The following is a 23,787-nucleotide window of genomic DNA, read 5'->3' on the forward strand; positions in this document are numbered from 1 at the left end:
AAATGGGTAGTCACGTAACAGGTCCAGCACGTCCAATCCATCTACCCTCGAACTTGTCGTTTAATAATTATTCAAATGTATTTGGTGCGAAATGTGACGGCGTACCATCCTGCTAAAACAGATACACATTTCTGGTCTTACATTGAGGGGTATATTGTCCAAGAATGTACGTAATAAAAATTCACACCTGACAAACTGGCAATACGTTTCCCCTGTAACTTTGCCTTCAAAAAGGTAACGACCTATAACAAAGTTTCCAAGAATGCCACAACAAACATTTATTGACCAATGAAGTGAGACGAAATTCCCCCCCCCCCATCTTCCTCAGGCGGCGCTCGAAGATGAAGTCATTTTTCAGACACCCGGTAGAATTTACCTCAATTTATCTCGGCCATCCGTGTTTGATGTCGTTTTAAAGCGAATAAATATAAAATTTTTAAGATGTTAAGCAATGCCGCTTATGGGCGTAACAAGAAATTACAAAAATCTCAAGAGGAGGCAAGGATAGGTCAAAAGGCTTCGAACAACCCTGAAATCACCAGTACCGAGCGAGTTAAACGGTTTCAAGAGCGCAAGAAAGAATCCGCGGCTAGAGTCGTCGACAATGTTCGGATTCAACTATCGAACTTGTCCCTGGCTCGCTACCGGTTGTCCGGAATAGCAATTTACTTTTATTCAAAACCAATTTTCTAATTTATGATGCAACACACGACGTTGTCCTACGTAAAACCTTGCAGCTGAACAGACTTGAGCATATATTATGTTTTATTATTTTAAATAAAGAGACGTTATTTATTTTACTAACGATTACTATATTCAAGCCCGTATGCCGAATATTCAACACTCTCAATAGTTTAGCAGAAATAGATGTAGACACACACAGATAAACGGACTACAAGCATGGACGCTCGAATGTGTCAATGATTATACATGTTCATTGTTTTTGCTGAATTCTGTATTTCCGCGAAAATCTCGAAATAGAATTTTGAAATATCACAATATCTAATAATAGAAAAAAAAGTATAGACTACTCTTTGTGAAGAGAAAGGGAAGCTGTAATCAATTAACATCAGCCAATCTGCATATCCGCTACAAACTTTATTCAAAGTATCAGCCTTTTTTTATTTCTGATGTATCGGATGACTTTGAAAAGCCAGCGTGTGTATATCGATTCTATGAAGAGCGGATATGGCTTCCAATAAAGAAGAGATTCCTATATTAATGCCTCAGTACATATATATGCTAGTCCATTGTGTTATGAAGCTTTTATTTTCTCGTGAACTATACGATTCGAATTTTATGAAAAGTATTGGTTGCTACGAGACGCCATTGTAAATCGTGAGACCGTCTCTAAGCAGCACAGGCGGTCGGTAGCTAAGCAAACACATTTTTAATAAGTCCAGGCATCCAGAATCAAGTCAACTTTTATATAGCATGAGACAGTATGGTCCGCAAAACTTCCGACAATTTCTAACATCCGCCGGTCCAAAACGAACTACAGCATCCTCACGATTTCTCAGTCTAGAAAATCCAATAACGAGAGATTTCGAAGTTTGCAACATGTGTTTCTATATTCCTTCACACTTCATACGTAGAATCTATTGTATGAACATTCAATTCCATTACAGTGTTCCAGTTTGAAGGCACTCGTTCCTTCCTAGTCTGCTCAATACATAAAGGAGAAGCGCTACTGAGTTTTAGTCAATTTTGGTAATTTTCATTTTTTTAATGATCCCCAAAAAACTACGGTTTCTTGAGGAATACTGCTGTGAATATTTCATAGCGATATCTTTATTCTAGGCTAGAAATTCAATTTATCCCATATACGTGGTTACTATCGTGCGATCGAAAAGTCCCTCCGCAGCTCCATTAGTTCCAGTAACATTGTAGAAAGTTGACACTCACCCATTCATTCCGGTTTGACAACCTCACACCCCCAGTTCATCATACGCTTAGCGGCCAGTGCTGCCACTTGAATTCCCTGCCTAGTGGATTCACGGCTACACAAGCACTGCGGAGAGACTTTTCGATCGCACTGTATATTCAGAACACTAACTTACAAATGGCTTTTAAAGAACCCGGAGGATCACTGCTGCCCTCACATAACACCGCCATCAGTGTCTATCCTGAGCAAGATTAATCCAGTCCCTAGCTTCATATCTCATTTCTCTTAAACCATTTTAATATTATCCTCCCATCTACGTCTCGGCCTCCCCAAAGATCCTTTTCCCTCAAATCTTTCAACTAGCATTCTACAGTATATGCGTTTCTTAGCCCCAAATATTTTCCTAAGCATCTTCTTCTCAAACATCCGTAATCTCTGTTCCTCTCTCAAAATCAGAGTCCAAGTTTCACAACAATATAGAAGAACCGGTAATATAGGGGAGAGTCGGGTAGTATCGGACATCGGGTAATATCGGACAGTGTGTTTCTTTCATCTACCACCATATGGTAGTACCTGAATGACATGGTTACGTTTCTTTATGCGACATCACAGAAACGTAACCATGTCAATCAGGTACTATTATCGTGTGGTAGATGAAAGAAACTCACTGTCCGATATTACCCGACGTCCGATACTACCAGACTCTCCCCTAACTGCTTTACAAATTCTAACTTTTTTTTTTTTTTTTTTTTTTTTTTTTAAGCAGGCTATATGACAAAAGCTTCCCAACCGAATAATAGGAGGTATTTCCCGAGTTTATTCTGCGTTTAATTTCCTCTAAAGTGTCATTTATATTTGTTAGTGTTGCTCCAAGGTATTTTAATTTTTCTATCTTCTCATAGGAAAAACTTCCAATATTCGTAATTCCATTTCGTACTATGTTCTGGTCACGAGACTATATCCAGAATGCATATTATAAACTTTGAAGTGATTTTACATGAATCAGAGACGGCAAACAAGTCATTATCATGTATTAAGCTTGTGAAGTGTAACAAGAAAAGGTTCAAGAGCACATAGAACCTTGTCAACTTATGATTTTGCGTTATCATGAGCAACAAGGTTCCAACCGCATTTTATGCTTTCAGTTTACGGTATAATCAAAATGATATAGATGTTCTGACATCATACGTCTATGTAGTCTCCCAGGTAATTCAGAACATGTTTAGGCCTATGGTTTTCGTTAAAACTGGAAAAATTATTCCGGTTTGAATATTAAAATGCAGTTTTATCCATATAATAGAAATGGCAGATAAAACTTTGTCATTCTAAAGTGGCGAGTTGTAGAACATACATTCCTTTATGGTGACGACAAAGCACTTCTAAATCACATCCATTGTAATGTAGACGAAATAATGAAAAAACCGTACTTTCAGGATTGGATAGTGTGCTCATCCTAGAAACAGTCTGCAATCTAAAGAACACGCCTTGGTCTCCACCGTAAATTTTTCGCGACAGCCAACCGGGCATTAGCACGAAGCGGCAAGAGCAGAGAATTCGCAGGACGCTGAGAGGCAAGACCTCCTCCATCAGCAGCGGCAGACAATCAATACGTCCACCGGCAATTGAAAGTAAGGTGGGCCGCTGTGTAGAGGTCGACAGGCTTGCAAGACGAAAAATAAATGGTGTCATGAAGTGACAAGTACTTTCTGACCAAATGTTTCACGCATGTAGTAACAAATCAGTTCTATATAATACTAACGATATTAAACTATAAATATGTGTAGTTTTGCCTACTGATATGGAACTTAGCTCGGGCGTGGATTCGATGGCCGGGTCGACTGATTATCTTATTTTCCCCAACTATAAGACGAACGTCAGGTGATCAGATGAAGAATCTTCGACCTCATCTCGCCAAATACAATTTCGCTATCACAAACTCCATTAATGCTAAATGACCTAGTAGTTGATACAGCGTCATTTAATAATAGTTTAAAAAGAAGGCAGGGAATTCGTAGAATAACTATATCTGCGTGGAATGTTTAAGTGATTGGTGGTTGTGTGATTTCAAATAATCCTAAGTCACCGATTGATAATCATAAATGAAATAGATTGAACTTTCAATCAATATCGTAACCAATGCGAGGAAATAAATGCAGCATTCGCTGATCAAGCCAGCAGTAATATCACAGTCTAGTATATACAGTCACGAAGCTTGAATTGTGAGGGTGCTAAAGTCAGTGTGATGAATCTTGTCTCACTGTGAAAAGAGAGAGAAAGGAGATATGTCTTACCTCGTCTGTGTTGTTATTGCGATGGGGGGGGAGTGAAGCGATTCCAGTGGCGGAAGGGACTAGTTGATATATTCTGTAGCGCAAAATAAAGTAACAAAATATCTCTCTTCGTAGTGTAGTTCCGTCACTGAGTTTGTCTTTCAAGAAACTGAGTTCCGGTAGCCTGTACAATAACAAGATTTTGAAAGGAATCCTGAAAATTTACAACCCTCCTATAATCTCCACCCTCATTTGAAGGGACTTGGTTTTATTGCTACTGAAACAAGATAAACATTACCAGGTATAGATGAATAGACTGTGCCGGTACTATTTCGCATTGTCTGTAATAAGGCGATATTAGCGATCCTAGTGGTAAGCAACTATCTATGGATGCATATTTACTACGTAATGAGCTTCGTGATTGTATATACTAGACTGTGGTAATATCTTGAATGTAATACTGTCACGGGCTGACCACTCTTCTTACATTTTAACCCTGTGTCTGGTTGTCCGGGAAAAGTGAAAAAAGTCCTACATTTAAAGATTTCTTTTTTTATTACTTTTGATCAAAATTTGTTTTTCGTCGAATTTATTATATTATAATCTTTCAGTTCAGACCAAGACAAGTTTTCCTCAAGACTTACCATTAAAGAGGCATAAACCCAGGGAGAAGAATGGATTTGCTCAGAACTTTATGGAAGGTCCATGCAACTTTTGCATCAAATTGTATAATTGATTAGGTGAGTTATGCATTTAATAACGATTTTCGAGACCTCATACATCTATAAAAAGGCAAGTTTTCATGTAGAAGCAAATTCCGTACGGTAGTGAAGAACATGAAGTATGCGATACCGTAGCTCACTCTTTTTTTTTTTATTTTGGATAAGACCAGTTTTGCATCCAATTGCCTCTAACATTAGTTCATATTAGCTATTTCGGATCAACTTCGCGAATCAACCTGGAATTCATGAAAATATATCTGCAAGGAGAATGCACCTGCCTTGCTAAATCGTGGCAAGCACAAAGGGAACTCAAAGCTAAACTTAGAAACGACTTACGTAGGAAACGATCAGGAAGCCTAACAGGTAGCGGCACTCAACAGGCTTGTGTAGGACTTCGGCAGGCACGTCTTACCTGGAAGCATAACAATAAGGGGAAACGTGATACAACTTGGCTTGTTGAACAGGAAAGTCACATTCAAGATTACACAGTTTCACGAATATGCAAGTTATATCTTATTACATATGTTATACTATATACACCGCCGCCGCCGCCGCCACCACCACCGCCCCCCCACCACCACCAACACCACAACGATCGTTTTGAAACTATGCAAGGTGCAATCAATATATTTCTGAACTGCATTTGTATTTATTGTACCGCTAAATACACATTCGCGTGTGACTGAAAATCATTGCTTCCATGCTTGTTGAGTCAGTTTATTAAACAAAGTCAGATTGTCTCTGAGAACTGGTTTTGTGCAAACATAATGCGAATTTTCCATATACGCCTTACGGCTAGTTTTCTTCTCTGCCTTTCAAGTGATGAATTTAGAATTGATTCCAGGCGTTTCCCTGGTTCTAGATAACTTTTCCGTTACCTATGTCCTATATGTTGCCTACATTCAGGGCAGTCCGGAAAATTATTGATTATCCCTTGCATATGGGCTCCATCTTCAGGAAAGGCGAAAGAATAACCTATTTATTGGCTCCACTACAAAAAGTTATTCTATAGGAATAGACATAACATGCAAAGTGGAGTGAATTTATGTCGGTGTATATGTATATATATATATATAATTTTATGAACTATCATCTTTACTTTCCTCTTGTCACTTTGCAAAAAAAAAAAAAGTACTATCACAGACTTGACAGTGGTTAAATGACGTATCAGCGAACCATGTGTAAATAACCGATGATTATAAATGGTGCACCGAAATTACATTTTAACCAGGGTAGCTTATTGACCGTGAATTGGTAACCCTATAATTTCTATGCATTTAGCGGAGGGTGATGCACATCGCCATAGCACATCGATCTCGCAAGGTAAAATGCAATGGTGTGTAAGTCTCTATTCAGCCATCTTTATTGACTAAAATTTGGCTAAGTACGAGAAATCGAACCCAGAACCTTTTCACTAGAAGGTTGTCAGCTACGACAGCGAGAATCGAGCGCAACACCTTTTTATAGAAGTCTCAGTGAGACACAGGAGAGTACTGTTTATATTGGGAAACGTAAAAAAAAAGTGCAGCATATTTGCAGTAACCATGGCAGCTATTTGGACGGGAGAGAGTATGAAATGAAGCCGCGAATTGACTTGGTCGTCCATAAATCAGGCTTCGGCATGCGTGCGGCTCTTTATACCCTCAGTTCCAATACATTCCTGCCGTGCCAAGGCCGCGTAGTGGCACGGGAAAGCCCCGGTGCCCCGACGGTCCTGCCAGGGCACATTCCACACGAGCCGTACAAAACAGACGATCGGTAGCCCCGGTATTTTAAATCACCGATTCCTTCCTATATCGTTACCTAGTGCATCGTTGCTATGGGAGTAAACGACAAGCAGTACGGGAGAGCTAGTCTCCTGGACACTTCAATATCGCCAACAAAGGCCGCAACCTGAAGGAAAAAAGAGATAAGGTTTTGCAAATAGCAGAGATTTTGTGCATCGTAATCGGACTCCATAGGATCATATTATTATTATTATTATTATTATTATTATTATTATTATTATTATTATTATTAATATTATTATATACAGTATATTTTTTCCCACTGCCACCAGGTATCCTTCCGACATTTCTCATCTTCTCTCTTGGCAGTGGCTTATGTGTATTAATGTACGTACCCAACTTTATAACATATACGATCCTTACTAAAATTTAGAAATCTTCTCACTATTCGTGAGCTGCCACAAGGGACAAAGAGTACTTTAACCATATAAATGTTTACAAGTTCAGTGAACCAGTGAAGTGATATTAGTCCACACCTGTGAAGTAACAGCGCGTCTGGCCACGAAACCAGGTGGCACCGAGTTCGATTCCCGGTCGGGACAAGTTATCTGGTTGAGGTTTTTTCCGGGGCTTTCCCTCAACCCAATATGAGCAAATGCTGGGTAACTTTCGGTGCTGGACCCCGGACTCATTTCACCGCCATTGCCACCTTCATCTCATTCAGACACTAAATGACCTAAGCTGTTGACAAAGCGTCGTAAAATAACCTAAATATTGATATTAACCATCAATAGCAATACCGTATTTGTAAATCACTGTAGAAATGTTTCAATCTAATACGATTAATAATAAAGTGCTAATTATATTTATTTTATATATTTTTTTATTTGGGTTATTTTACAACGCTGTATCAACATCTAGGTTATTTAGCGTCTGCATGATATGAACGTGATAATGCCGGTGAAATGAGCCCGGGGTCCAGCACCGAAAGTTACCGAGCATTTGCTCGTATTGGGTTGAGGGAAAACCCCGGAAAAAACCCCAACCGGGATTCGAGCCCGGGCCACATGGTTTCGCGGCCAGACGCGCTGACCGTTACTCCACAGGTGTGGACTTATTTATTTTATACCCGCCTGTCATAACAGGTGACCATATAGGTCCGGAAAACAATTAAAGAAATGCATATATGTAATAGAGAGAGAAATCAATACAGTAGGTTGCAATCATAATACAATATGCAATTTTGAAAGTTAAAAAAATGAAACATTGTATAAATGATTATGTAAAATGCCTATGCATTTCTTTAAGATATTTAAACAAATATTTTAAATATCTATAGATACGAGTTTAATAGAAAGCGCGCAGAAAATGAGTGCGAATAAATTTATTTACTCAGTTTATAATCCCAGTCCCCCTCCACTCCTACAAATGCTGTTTTCCCACACTTTCGTAGAAAAAAGTTATTTGGTTTGAACTGAAAGAACTGAGTGTAAACATGTTTATGTTGTTTAATATGCATAAATTTTGGATGAACACTGTAAAAGTTTAAAAAAGCACTCAAGCGTTCCATTAAATCCTAAAATTTGGTGCTGTTTTCACAAAAATAGCATTTCCATATAGCGACTTTCCCTGGTAACATTTATCTTTAAGTCGTATATGTGTAATGACTGACAGTGTACTTTTTATTTTACAAGAATTGTTTCTTTCACTGGAATCAAGTTCAGAGGCTGTAGCTCCCGTAAAGTTGAGCGGAACTTTATTCAACTCGCACAGGGGATTAAATGGCGGTACAAGTTTCAGTACACGCTGGATCAGACAAGAAGCCACGGGTTTGCTGTAAGGCTTTAGCAGAGGGCTGCCTAGCACAGAGCAAATAAACAGGGTCAGCTCGAAACGTTATATCTCACTCCAACAAAAACGAGGTTCCAAAATCGGAGAAAATGCAGTAACGAAAGAGGGATGATGCTGCTGTATTCACATGTGGGACCAAGATCAACAAGAACAGTTGGTTTGCAACTATGAGTAGATATTTGAGAGCCTTCATTCCTGCTAGTCAGTACCAACTGTGACGTTACGAAGAATAAAAGGAGATTCAGAAATTCATTTACGGTACAGATACTGAACATATCATGTGTATTATGTCCGATGTTGGCTGGAAAGGTAGGCCTTGTAGAAGGTAGATAAAAGTCTGTTCTTTACCTGTATTCATAATACACTGCTTTCTTAATTTGACTGAGCATATTGGGAATTAAATCGATGGCTTTCCCAAAACACTATATACTAATATACTATAGATTCGCTGATTATGTAGGAAAATAAACTACTACTAAACTTATATCCACAGCGAAAAACATGGTGATGACTGAAGCAGAGACCTGCACAACGGCCCAGCCCATGCGCTGCTTCCGCACTGCACCGCAATGGGCTTCATGTCTCGCACAGAGCAAGCTCTTGACGTCATCGCAATGGCCGGGCCGGGCTGCTTGCGTAGCGGTTTTGTGGATCGAGCCTAAGTCTCCTTTTCTATCAATCACTTATTAATTGAGTTTGTGCGGGCTTCTGCTCGCGTGTGCGGTTCGATCAACGATCAGCTACAGTTTCAAACATTTTGGTTTAGTTTTTGAATTGTTATTCAAGATGAGTCCAAATAATGGTGCACAGCAAAGAAAATATAGTTACTGTGATGAATATTTTCCGGGCTGAGATACCGTAGTCTAATGGTAGACTGGTAAATAGCATCTCAGCCCGGAAAACCTTCATCACAGACATCGATCGTGGAAGTACACATTCTAAAATACAGTCTCTCTAAAGATAAAAAGTGGTGAAGGATAAAATCGCTGCTAGAGAGTTTAAAATAACAGAGTCGGATGGAAATTAAAAAAGCACCATTGAGTCAGTTTTTAAATCTGTGTTCGATAGCAGTGGTTGTCCGGTATGCTCATGCTACGCGCGAAGCGAAAGCACAACCAATGCACGCAAGCGGAAAAGCAGTGAATGAAACCAATTGATGGGTTGATGTCAGTGCAGTTCTGAGCAGTGCGGTGGGCTACGGTGGATTTCGAAGTCCAGTGCGACGGGCTAGGAAGCGGCCGCGTCAGTCAGTGTTGGTCTTGGGTGGGCTGGGCTGCTGACGCATGCGGACTGGCAGTACTGAGCTGTGGGCTACCGTGCATTACTCTGGACTGAAGCCCAGTATTTGGTCACATTAAGCACAAGTTAGATAAGCAGTGACTATATGTCGAAGGCTGTGAAAAGGAGAAGACGGTGGGTCTAGGTACTTTCGCTTCTCTTGTGTATCATATATGCAGGCACAGTTGGTCTGCACAATAAATTGTATAGACTGTAAACAATGTTTTCAGCAAATGTTTAATAAGCCAAATAATTTATGACATAGCCTATAGAACCGGGTATTGTTGTAAGGAAAAGCTACAAGAAAATAATAATAATAATAATAATAATAATAATAATAATAATAATAATAATAACAAATTTATTTATTCTCATAGTGTTAAGGCCTTCTCTTCCTCGCCACCAGAAATATATATACATATAGTCCGACCATCGGATCTGTGCCCCCGTAAGATATGTGAACTGAACCTTAATTCCTTTTCAGCCTCGGCAATTCATTTCTCTCCCTGTATTCCTATTTCTCTCTTTTCTACCCCCCTCTCTCTCTCCCCCACTACTCACAATTTTTAGCCTTCTTGCGGGACAGTTTATTTGCACTTGCAGTCCAGTGTTGTCAACTTAACATGAATACTGTAGCACGGAGTGGTGAAAGAAATATTATTAAGCAAGTAATAGCATTTTGCGATGAAGAGAAACAAACAAGTCAATATTTGTTTCCTATAAATCAGGCAACGAAAAGAGCAGCTGCGATCACAGGTGAGGCTAATTTAATTTCAATTGATTACGTATTAAAATTACTTACTTAACTAATACTAAAATAATACAACTTTTTATGTAATTTATATAGGCAGGTCAGAGCGCCTAATAAAGAAAATCAGGAGAGAGGGAGTCTGTGCAGGAAATGAAAAGCTAGAGTCACCAGGGAAGACCAGACCAAGGGATCCTTTAATTCTTGTAGATGATATGGACAGATGTATTTTAAGAAGAAAGATACAAGAATTTTATACGATGCAGAAAGAAGTTCCGACATTGGAGAAATTATTGAAGGTTGCGAGAGAAGCAATAAATTTCCACGTACAGAAGCTAGAGGAAGAATATAGAGAGAAGGACGGATTAATGGAAGAGGAAGTGGCTCGATTTGTTATCAATTTGAGTGAAGACAGCAGCAGCAGCAATAGTAGTGACTCGGATTCAGATATGTCCGGGATATGCCCTCTGTAGTTTCATGTATAGGCCTAATTCGAGTCTTGGTCTTTTGTAAATATGTAAATTGTAAATTATTTTCATAAGCATAAATCAGAACTCCTGCACATTATCAATATGTTATGTTATATAGTACGTAAATATGTAAATAAGATCGTAGCATGTAGTAACTTCGCCATGGCCGATCCGCAGCCCGGATGAGAAAGAAGGAGGGTACATGACTATGTGTTCATTCATTCCCACAATTTTACAATTTCATTAGGACTTCAAGATCACGTTCCAAACCTAACAAAATAAGATAATGAAGTGAAGGAGGAATATTTATGACGAAAATACTTCTCTTTAAAAACGAAATAGATTCCTTTCGCGTAATTTCCATTTAACCAATAAATATGCATTGTAATAATATAATTATCTGCAAACAATCGTAAGTCAGTCAGCGTCATTAGACCTACTTAAATTAAATTATGAATAAGTAATAATTAACCTTACATTATTATAAGCAATATTCAATAGACATGACACTGTTTGACGGAAGTTTGGCAACATCCATATTCGGCAAAGTTCGTGGCCTGCTGTTTGACGTAGTGGGAGAGAAACGGGTGGAATGGGGTGAGTAGAGGCGTTAACTTTTCGAAGAACGACGACAGCGCTGAAGGGGCACAGATCCGATGGTGCGACAATACAAAATTTTAGGAGAGCAGCGAAGAAACTGATTAATAATAACGTTCAATTACACAAAACAAGAACGTTTACAATTGAAGAGTCCACTGTAAGAATGATGGATGTCATTTGCAATACATTTTTCAGGAGAAGCAATTGAGAGTTTGAAATGCTTAGCGCTCAAAGCTTAACTGTGATTTTCCGATCACTACTGGACAATGACTATCAGTGTTAATGCCATAAAACTCTCTATGTATATTCTATATGTCTTCAGCTATGCATTGACAGTCTTGGTTCATTTTCGACAAAAAAAGTGACATCCATCATTCTTGCAGTGGACTCTTCAATTACAATAACACAAAACAAAAAAGGTAATGCTAAAACATTAAACATTTTAAATTTGTATAGACCTACTATTAAACAAAGCTTAAGATCTACATTAATATGATTAATCTAAATAACTAAATGAGAAAGGACAAAATTAAAATATAACATGCAAAACTTGAAATTAAATTTAAATCAAACAGGAAACTTCCTAAAATTGTAAATTACATACAAACAAATATATATTGCATTTAGCGGTCAAGTTGAGAGACAATGCAACGCTAAATGACCTTGTACAATCTTACATGGTCAGTGTTTCGAATAACGTAACAGAGGATGGCCCATAAAGTGTTGGGTATCAGAAAATTTGAAACTCTAAATTTCTTAAGGACAGAAGAAAGGCAAAGATTGCCAAGAAAATAACATCGTCCTCTTTCCAAGACAGCCTGCCAATAAAAAAAACTGCTTGAAGATAAGACATAGAAAATCCGATATAGATGTTGGTAACGAAACACGCCGAAATCAAGACTCTTGAGTTCGAGAAGAAGGAAAAGAAGATATTCAAATAGTCCTATTCCGCAGACAGCTTGCCAATAAAAATACTTGCCAGATGAGACAGAGTAAGAGAGTGATAAAGAGATAGTTATACGAGAAAGCCGAAATCAACACGAGTAGACGACGAAAAGCAAAAACATGCTCGCATTAACACAACGTCCTTTGCAAGATACAAAAGAGAAAAATAGTGACAGATGGAAAGAGTGCAATGAGATCAGGCCGTAATACAGTCTGAAGTGAAAGGAAAATAAACGTCACTGCCGGATTGGAAATTAACATATCGTCGGTTTCTTGGTAAAAGTGATCAAGTCACATTCCAAGGCTCATGAAAATTTAAGACATAATTTTATGTTACAATTCAGTTTTGCATCCTAATGTAATATATATTTTAATGTACCGAAGTACATATGATATTTCCATGCAGATATTCTGCGACATCATACGATGAAAGAGTAATGAAACGGAGAAAAATTCTCTCCGGCACCGGGATTTGAACCCGGGTTTTCAGCTCTACGTGCTGATGCTTTATCCACTAAGCCACACCGGATACCCATCCCGGTGTCGGACAGAATCGTCTCAGTTTAAGTTCCAACTCTTGGGTTCTCTCTAGTGGCCGCCCTCTGCACTACGCCATAGATGTCTGTGAACGTAGGACTGAAGTCCATACATGTGCTGAGGTGTACTCGTTATGATGACGCAGAATATCTGCATGGAAATATCATAATGTACTTCGGTACATTAAAATATATATGATATGCGTAAATCACTTCGTGATTTAAGACGGCGCTTATTCCGTCGGATCCCGGCCAACTAGTCACTCATAACGAGTGCACCTCAGCACATGTGGGACTTCAGTCCTACGTTCATAGACATCTATGACGTAGTGCAGAGGGCGGCCACTAGAGGGAACCCAGAGTTGGAACTTAAACTGGGACGATTCTGTCAGACACCGGGATGGGTATCCGGTGTGGCTTAGTGGATAAAGCATCAGCACGTAGAGCTGAAAACCCGGGTTCAAATCCCGGTGCCGGAGAGAATTTTTCTCCGTTCCATTACTCTTTCATCGTATCCTAATGTAAGTTTACAATTGTTGTGATAAATGCGTAAGAAAAATGTAATACTGCAGTTAAAAATTGAAAAACAAAAATCTGTACGAATCAACTATGGAATTAACAACATATTTTTAGCTTCTGAGTACTAGCTAATTAAAGAAATTATACTTCTGAATAGTTCAGACTCCAATTGTAAAATTCTTTTACCCTTAAAACGAAAGAAAAAAAGGTATTTTTTAATAACTTCAAATTAATGTAACTATAAAAATATTGAGAATAGGACCCATGTTTATATGACTTTTTTGCTCAAAATGTCTTCGAGAATATGCTCCGTAAGTGGTGTTAACTCTTCGTGCATCACTCTGTATAACATAGGACAACAGAAACATATCACAATAATTCACGGCCTATTCATATATCCGAAGTTTCTACACACGCGATGTGACCTAGATGTTAAAGTGTGTATAAATAAAACCAAACTCAAAAGAAGGTACTAATTTTCAGACAATAATCGTATTTTATTCTTAATTATGATAATTTGTTTTCTGGCACCGGGCATAGAATACTTTCAGTCTCTGTTGCAAACGCATTATCACGACTCTACTGCAGTTGGGATGCGGACTGACTAGAAAACGTAAGCCATGGCGATCGATGCGTCGCGTGCTGACATCTGTGTCACGCCAGCCAACTAGTCACGCCGACACGCTGCCGTGTTCTATTTCCCACGGGAAAACAATAGCGTGCATAGCCAGGAGCTCCCCAGAGTCCGCATATGGTGTTAATTCGACCTGGGTTTGTGGCCTCGATTAAAGCAGCATCTCCGGTAGGCTTGTGGGTTGTCATGGTGATGGCTTCATAACTTTAAGACAATAATTGAAAATGAAGTTAGGAGATTCTGTGGGTCAGCAACGTGATCTATTCAACGAAATTATTCTGATATATGACTTCCCGCTAAATAAAATAGTACTGTTTTAATTTAATAACCTAACAATTAAAATCTGTAAATTATGAGATTTTTTTTTGACCTTGGGGATTTAGTGAAGTGAATTTTTAATGGCAGGCAGAGTAATTATCTCATGCCCCCATGTTTTAGATTGCTGTCAGTGCACTTCATTAGAACCAGGTACCCAGCTTCGAAGCCGTTAGCCCTGTGAACTTACAATATATTTATTTTCTCCTATTATCATAATACAGGGTTCTTATCTAAGAAATTAGCAAGTTCTTTGTGATAGTAGAGAAAGACCGAAGATTGACAAGTTATACCCCATATTAATAACCTTGAACGTAGATAAGTAACTGCACAGCTAGTAAATGTATAATCCCTGTCATCTTCAAATAAATACAGAGTGTTAAAAAAAAAAAAGGATCCATATTTTAAGAGGTGCTAGTATCCATCAAAACAAGAAAATAATGTCTAATAAACGTGGGTCCTACAACACGTACTTTCTGAGATCTGAACACTTGTTCATAAGAGGTGTTCAATGTCACGTCCATTCATGGCAATGCATTTCTCAGTCCTTTGGCGTAAGGAATCACGCACTCAATTTGTTGTTAACACATTAATAAGAAATTCCTGATAACGAGCCCCAGTTAATCTCTGTGGTAGCACGTATGGCCCTATTAATCTATTACCAAGAACGCCTGCCCATACGTTGATTCAGAATCGGTGCTGATCCCTTGTTTCTTCAACTGCATGGGGATTTTCATCAGGCCACACATGCTGATTACGAAAATTCACAACTTCATCTCTGCTGAATCCCGCTCATATCAGCAACTAGACTTAAGTTTTCAGTATTCCTTGCGACGTACGGTATCATTATTCCATGCCAGGGTGTCAGGGTATGATTATCTGGTAGTCTGCTGTATTGTAGGGCAGAGAAATGCATTGCCATAAATGGACGTCACATTGAGCACCTCCTATCAACAAATGTTCAGATCTCAGAAAGTATGGGTCACAGGACCCATGTTTATTAGACATTGTTTTCTTGTTTTTATGCTTACTATCACTTCCTAAAATATTGGATTCTTTTTTTTAAACATCCTGTGTAATAATAATAATAATAATAATAATAATAATAATAATAATAATAATAATAATAATAATAATAGCTTAAAATAGACTATAACTGGTAACCAGAAACTGAGAGACGAGCGAATAGTACTAAACTACAAAGCATTTATAATTTATCGGGACAAATAACAGCAGTTGTGTGAAAATTCGTTGGTTACATTATTTATTTTACAAAATAAATAACTGAACCCCTGCATTATGTAAAACGTTCCTACACTCTCTCATCTCAATGAGACTGTATCTTAAGGGATATAATTCGATTGCAAATGGCTATTCTTATTATTCTTTTGTGAAGATCAATTTTGAGGCAAATTCCCTATGATTTCCTCCTTTACTCTGTAGCCTTCTCACACCCCATTACTAATACCTGTACCATTGTTACTATATGATTTTCAACAACGGAGCCAAGTAACTGAACCTCGCCCGACTCTTGATATTTTTAACGAACAAAAGGACTTTGGGGCATTTTAATTCTACCCCTGTTCCATTGTATTTTCGGCATCACTGACTGCGTCTATCTAGATACTCTCAGTAGATTAAAAGAGACTAATATAGTAAACGAGCCCAGGTCCTCTATGCAGCTATGCGAGTGTGTTGATTTGCGACCGGGTCTGTTGGTTTTGAGAACGGTCCGGTCACGGGAATCGATCCGGAAAGCTTCGGCACGCGACTGCTAGTGAAATGGAAAGTTGGGCACATGTCGTGACGGATTTCCGATACTCATCCACAAGTGCAGGGGTGTACAGTACAGCCCAATGCAGGATTACAGAGATCAATAGAAAATAGTACTTTTATTGCTTGTTCGGTAACAGAAGTCAAATACATACATACATAGGTCCGTCTACACCTGTGGAGTAATGGTTAGCGCGTCTAGCCGCGAAACAAGGTGGCCCGGATTCGATTCCCGGTCGGGGAAAGTTACTCGGTTGAGGGGTTTTCCGGGGTTTTCCCTCAAACCAATATGAGCAAATGCTAGGTAACTTTCGGTGTTGGACCCCGGACTCATTTCACCGACATTATCACCTTAATCTCATTCAGACGCTAAATAACCTAAGATGTTGATAAAGCGTCATAAAATAATCTAAAATAAATACATACACATGCCTGCCAGGTGTTCCTCTGAGTACAGGAAATAGGGATTTAGCGTTGTCATTTCGTATCTATGTACAATAATTCCAAGGATATGGATTATAGAGTGAGTCATATTTATGACTTTAAAGTAGACTTAGGAAAACAATAGAACATCTACTTGTTATGGCCACTCTTAAAACTTCAATAGTCTACTGGCTAATAGCGAAATATTATCACAAATCTAGCTTAACGATAGAACATCACATTTAAGAAATCGTCGATTGTTATATTATAAAAAACCAAACACTTCAGGACATAAAAATTCACCAGTGTTAAAAATGTGTTCAAAATTCAATGAAATAGGTATGTGAAACAAGGGGTCTAGATTTCAGCATTTCTTACATGAAATATAAAGATTTTCTTATTAATATACTGAAGGTAGTTGATTTTAAATAATATTGCTATCTATTTGTTACTCTGTAATTTGCCAATTCTAAGCTTAGCTATATTTAACATATTTTGGTTATGATATCTATGCTTATCTATTTTTCATTTATTTTTATTGTATATATATATATATATATATATATATATATATATATATATATATATATATATATATATATATTCTGGATCTTTTATTTACGTAGTAGGCCATCTGTCTGTTTTTTTTTTAATTTCATTTTTCATTTGTATTTACACTTATGTCTTGCATTTGTATCTGTTTTATCTTTTTTTTCATGCTATCTCCAATTTTATGTTCTAAGCAAATATTTGTACTGTCTATTGTAATTGGGGCTTTGCCCTGTTATAGACATAAATAAATAAATAAATAAATAAATAAATAAATAAATAAATAAATAAATAAATAAATAAATAAATAAATAAATAAATAAATAAATAAATATACCGGTATAACACAACATACGAATTATGTTTCTAGCATTACACCAATTCTTACAAAGTTGAATTTGAAAACGAATTCGGAATTAGATAAATTTTGAATTACTATGGACAAAACATATAAATAAAGACTGAAGCATGAAAGCTTCTACAGAGCGTCAAAATAGCAACTTTACTAAGTGCCACCGTATTGAACGCGGCATACGGGCTGTGAAGAATCCGTCCTTTATCAGGTACCAAGCAAGCCGAGCAATTTGCTTGCGCTCCTGGCCGTCTGCCACGACTTGCAGCAGACACAATAGCAGCGAGAGTGCCGCTGCGATTTATCTCTCATCGAAGCCTGCCTTGCCGCTCCAGCGCGCGGGCCCTAATTTAAAACCTCGGAGTCATTAATAACGACCTTAATCCTCTACGTCACTGATAGCAGCGCCTCCCAATCACCAAGCGGCGAGGGAGGTTACTACGCCAGATGAATGCCAGCAGACCGTGAAGGAGCGATGGGGAGCAAATTTCCAGCAAGTTTATCAGATATAACTCGCTAATTATGGTGCGTGTACAGAACCACAATGACATGGTTCTTACCTCCGCATCGTGAGCTAACATAGGAAGTTGACGCTTGCTTTCTCATTATACGTTTTACGTGCTTGGCGACAATACAATTCTCCATCTTATTGAAAGTAATGTAAATTATATTATTCTAACGCAATTCATTTTGGACAATTATTATATACAAGACGCACAGAAATAAAAAAAAATATTTATTATGCACTACGCCTGAAATCTTACGTTAAATATGAATTATACGGAATTCTAAATCTTAATCTTATAATTATTTTATGTCTTTCTTCAATAAAAAATTTCTGAAACTGTAATCATCGTCTTAATTACAATGAAACGTAATTTTATTGAACCATTATACAATTGTAAGTCATTGTGTATATAGTATTTGTGGACCGACCTAGAAAAGGCGTTTGACAGAGTGGATTGGAATAAACCAGACGTCTCAATAGGGCCTTCTCGGAGCACTTCCTCCTCTCTCTATTTTTTAATGTAAGAGTGGAACAAGATGCGGGAACAGTTCGTGTATCTCCCGATGACATCATTGACCGCGATGTTTGAATAAAAACCGTTACGATGTTTCCATCTCCGAGGAAAGAATGCCCTTATTACCTCAAATTTATGAAGAAATAAAAGCTTTCATAGGGAAAGTGAAATTGTGAGAGTCGCAAGTTTCAGTGGGTAATTGTTACCACTTTATTAATCTAAAATTGTTGCCTAATTTGAATCAAGACGAGTATAACAAATATAATGAAGTACTGAAGGACTTGAGAAAACAATTTGAGACCAGATTTAAGTTTTGAATAGTTCTAATTTAAAATAATTATGGTTTGTGAATTTCTAGGATGTTTTGGTTATTGTTAATTATTGAAAACATCACGAAACATATTATTTAACTTTCATTGTAATTAATATATTAATATTGCCGTATCGTAAGAATATGTACCTTAACAACCAACAAGTTTAATTCTAATTTTATTATTATTATTATTATTATTATTATATTTTATTTTATTAAATATAGTATAAACTTAAAAAAAATCATTTAATAGAAATGAAGTATTGTTGCTGTTTAGTCAACTGTCCGAAGACAGGTCTGAACCTTACAAGTGATACCAACAAGGCACCACTTAATGAGGCAACTAAGCCAGGAGATAATGGGGTAGGGTGGCCAATTCCTTGTGCTTAAATAATTACGTAACATGTATGTAAGATATCTGATGCTTCAGATATCTTCTTTTCACTCATACATAATTAAAAATTATTATTACTGCAAACTACTTAAGAAATTTTAATCCTTCCGAAAACAACCGCCCATTGTGACAGTACAACTCAAAAGTGCAGCTTTGTGGAATTTCTTCCGCGACAATTACAACTTAGCTCACTCATGCTTTTGACATGAATCAGCAATCGGCTATCTTCGGGTATTGCGCTTATCTCTTCAGATGACTACACTATCTACACTTGCTCTCTGTAACAACTTTTATGCGTTGGCCTTGAGACCCCTGGAATAAACTGATGGGAAAACTGGCGTGGATTGGAAAGAGAGGAGGCTGTTGAGTAACCTTTATATGAAACAATGACTCAAAGTCAGGATATGAGAAGAAATGTCAAAAGGAAGTTAAATTGGAATAGGAGTACAACAAGGATGTTCTTTATCACCTACCCTGTTCAACATCTACTTAAGGATTTAATGAAGAACTGTTTTCAGAACATAAGACGAGTGATAGTAGGAGGAAGAAGAATAACGTGTATAACATTTGCTGATGATATGGCGTTCTTAGCAGAAGAGGAGATGATACTAAGGGATATGCTACTGGAGCTAAATGACAGTTGTGGGCAATATGGAATGAACTTAAATCCCAACAAGACGAAGACCATGGTCATGGGAAGAAAAGTAAAGAAGGTAAATCTGCGAATTCTAAATAATAAGGCTGAACACAGAAATTTAATACATTGCATTGTTGAACACGCGCACTACTGCATTGCACCAAATACCTTACTAGGCTATAATAATACCGGGCAGCTAGCAGTTTTGCGTGCGAACGAAGCTGGTGCTGCTACCTATCTGCCGGTGTGGAGATACTCGCGAAATAAGCTGTAATCAACTGCAATGTATATTGTTGCTGGTCTAGTTAATAGTTTTATTAATAATAATTAATGCTGTGTTAAAATGTCAGGGTGTATGTGTGCTGTTTATAATTGCTACAATTACACCATTACAAATTGCTCCAAATCGTACTTTCGATTTCCGACAGTTCATAAAACGTGAGTCAACAAAATTCGTTATTAGGCCTAATGCCTTTGTATCTGTGTTGATAGAACAATAAAAATTAGCTTTTTTATTTAGGCCTAATAAATGAATAGAAGTTAAAATATATTGGAAATTTTAAGGTTTTAGCAAATTAAGTTTTATTGTTGTCTACATGCCTTTACTAATAATTATCACAAGCATCAGAATACTACCATTTTAATTTTTGCAGTTGTCAGCAATGGGTATATAGGCCCTAAAGCATTATTGTGAATTCATTCCTAATGTCAGAACTGATTTTGTCTGACTAAAGCAAAGAAAAAATATGTAACAATTAATAATTACGGAAAGTAATATGAAGTATGCAATATTCTCATAATATGCAGCTCTGATATAAGGTGATAATTTTACATTAAATACTATTCAACATTTCTTAAGTGTTTCATATATTATTCCACATTAGTAACTCACGTTTTAAACAATAGTCCGAATCTCGCTATGTTAATATTTGTATATGTGGACGTAATTCCACCCCCCTCCGCTAGATGTCAGGTCCGCGATATTTCGCACTCACGCCAATGCTACTAGTATACAGCTGTCCGGTATTATTATAGTAAGGTAATTGATTGCACTGCTCTGCTAGGAATGATACAGGAATAACCAAAGATTTGTAGAATTTCATTAAAGATTATTTATTTATACTTAGAATTTAGATGTAAATGTAATGAAAGTAAAATTATTCCAAGAGCCACAATAAATGTCCTCGAGAGCGCATGCGGCCCGCGGGCCGCGTAATGAGTACCACTGCTCTAGTGAGAGTGGGAGTGGAAGGCAGCGAATATTTTTATAAAAAGGTGGAGGAAACACGACAGGCTTCCTCCTGCAGAGCGAACATCGGCGAATATCGAACTTCGCTATACTCGACAAATCTGAACCGAACATAGGTCTAGCGACTGTAATGCACGACGCTAATTGTGACAATACAGGGTGGACCGCTGGAATGTACCTCATTTCAATTGTATGTGACTGGTGAACGGATGAAGATAGAACCTTACGGTGACGTTTATATGAAAGGAAAACTCAAGAAGTTTCGAATCGTGTCGGTAAATATTGCGGAGACACAGTTTCTTTTCGTAGATTTAATCGATTGTCAAAATGGCGACACCGCAGATGAAAGCGCAAACTGTGTTGTGGTATGCGGAATTTAAATCAATTGTTAGAGTTCAAAGGGAGTATCGGCGAGTGTTTAACCATAATGCTCCAACTGCTAAAATCATTACGAAGTGGCACGATACATTTTTAGCTACAGGAAGCATGTGTTGAAGAAGCATGATGGAGGTCGTAGAAAATCCGACGAAATGCTTGCAAATGTTCAAGCCGCGTATGAGCGAAGCCCGCGGAAGCCATTAAGAAGAGCTTCGCGGGAACTTCAAGTACCAAAATCAACATTGCAACGAATTGTCCACAAAGTCTCAAACTATACGCATACAAAGTGCAGTTAATGCAACGTCTGGAACGGATGACAAACCCAAACGAGTGGAATTTGTCAATACGATGCTAAACCGTCTCGGCGCCGATCCTGATCAATGACGTTCGTACGACTTTAGACAACGTGTTCCTTGGCCATTGGATTGGTAGGGGAGAACCGATCGCTTGGCCCCCGAGATCTCCGGATTTAACACCGCTCGATTTCTCTGGGGCTACGTCAAAGATAAAGTTAACGCCACCACAGTCGTGATCACGTGGAGATATGGTGATATGCAATTCAAAACTTGTTGAGTTTTCCTTTCATATAAACGTTACTGTAGGTTTCTATCTTCAACCGTTTACTAGTCACATACAATTGAAATTAGGTACATTCGAGCGGTCCACCCTGTACAGTACAAACACAAGAGAAAGGACACATTCAGTCCCTATGACCATCTGGACAGGAACACGATTATCGCAGTGCAGAGAACTTCTTACAAATTATGAGCAATATCCTGGTATTACAGATATGCTAATGGGATTACACAAGCCAGCATTTCCACGTGATTTACACTAACACAGGACAATTTACAGACATTATTACACATAACCGTTACCACAGTTGATACAACTGAATTAGCAGAGTAACAGAATGGCAGTGGACATCGAAATTCCTTCAATGTCTGCTACAATACCACTCGGTCGCATTAGCTCCATTCATTACTTTACAAGAGTGACACTGCACTCAAGTGCTAGTGCAGGGTGTTCGATGTTCAATATTAGGGAAATGAAGGGCGTGTTACTTGGCTCATTCTACGTTGATATCAATCAACAAAGCTGATGTTCGGTTCTAAGCAGGATTTAAGCCACAGTCGCATTTTGCTACTCGACTTCTATAAATGCAACAAACTTTCAATGGAAATGTGCAAAAATGCGACAACCACATAGGAGTTCACAAACGAAGATGGTAATGGAGAAAATGAAATGCTAAATGAAATGAGCACGAGCGCTGCTCATTCGGTCTCAAATTTTGTTAATACTACTAATGGCATGGGCAATGTTCAAAAAGGTATTGAGCAATAGATGTTCAGGAATGGATTTTAAAGCGTTGGTGCAACTGATGTAAGTTAAGTGAACAATTTCTTCTAACCGATTTATACAATACCATCGCATACTGTAAATTGTGAGCGAGGATTTAGTTGCATGAATCTTGCAAAAACTAGAATTCGAAACCGCCTTTCAGTAAAAGAGTTAGCACTCTGCTAACAATAAATCTTGAAGAGCCTACTCGTAAAGAATTTCAATAATTAGAGTGCCCATAAAATAATGTATTTTAATATGATATAAATTCAAGAGCAATTGATTCTAAATACACCTACATGTAATGATTTACTTACATAAACATATCTAGAGTGTAGTAACATGGATTGAAAGCAATAAAACTCCAAGAAACAAATTACATAACATTTTTTTGTTTCTTCATTAATTTCATCTGTGTGTATAACTATTAACAATATCGTACAAGGTTTTCGTAATTTGCACAAATATAATTTTCCATTTGTGCATTTTTGCGACAATTATTTATTTTCTACCTTAGACCCGGGTTCTAAGATTCCTGGGTTTACTGTGACGTCAACTAGTATCGACAGTGAGCAAATAATAGGGATGACAGAACTATCAATGCTAAGGGTATACATATTACAATTACAGTCAGTGGCGGTTCGTGGTGTAAATTATGGGTGGTTGAAGTTAACTTTAGGGGAGTCTGTGCACCAAATTTTTACGAAAAAAAAAAATATATATATATATATATATCGTTTTCGATAGCTTAATACGTGTAAAATGATAATATGATTTTATATGTTCTAATTGTCAGCTTTTAGCCCTTTCTTCAGCAAAAATATTGTAATTCTTAATGCAAAAAATGTCATCAATA

General features: G+C 37.7%; 1 protein-coding gene across 4 annotated transcripts in view; it reads right to left on the reverse strand.

The window, feature by feature from the left end:
- bsk (mitogen-activated protein kinase dJNK) overlaps nucleotides 1-23,787 on the reverse strand; it is a 952,253-nt gene that overhangs the window by 451,369 nt on the left and 477,097 nt on the right. The window lies entirely within an intron of this gene.

The sequence above is a fragment of the Periplaneta americana genome, chromosome 13 (genome assembly GCF_040183065.1).
Source record: "Periplaneta americana isolate PAMFEO1 chromosome 13, P.americana_PAMFEO1_priV1, whole genome shotgun sequence".
Classification (NCBI taxonomy): domain Eukaryota; kingdom Metazoa; phylum Arthropoda; class Insecta; order Blattodea; family Blattidae; genus Periplaneta; species Periplaneta americana.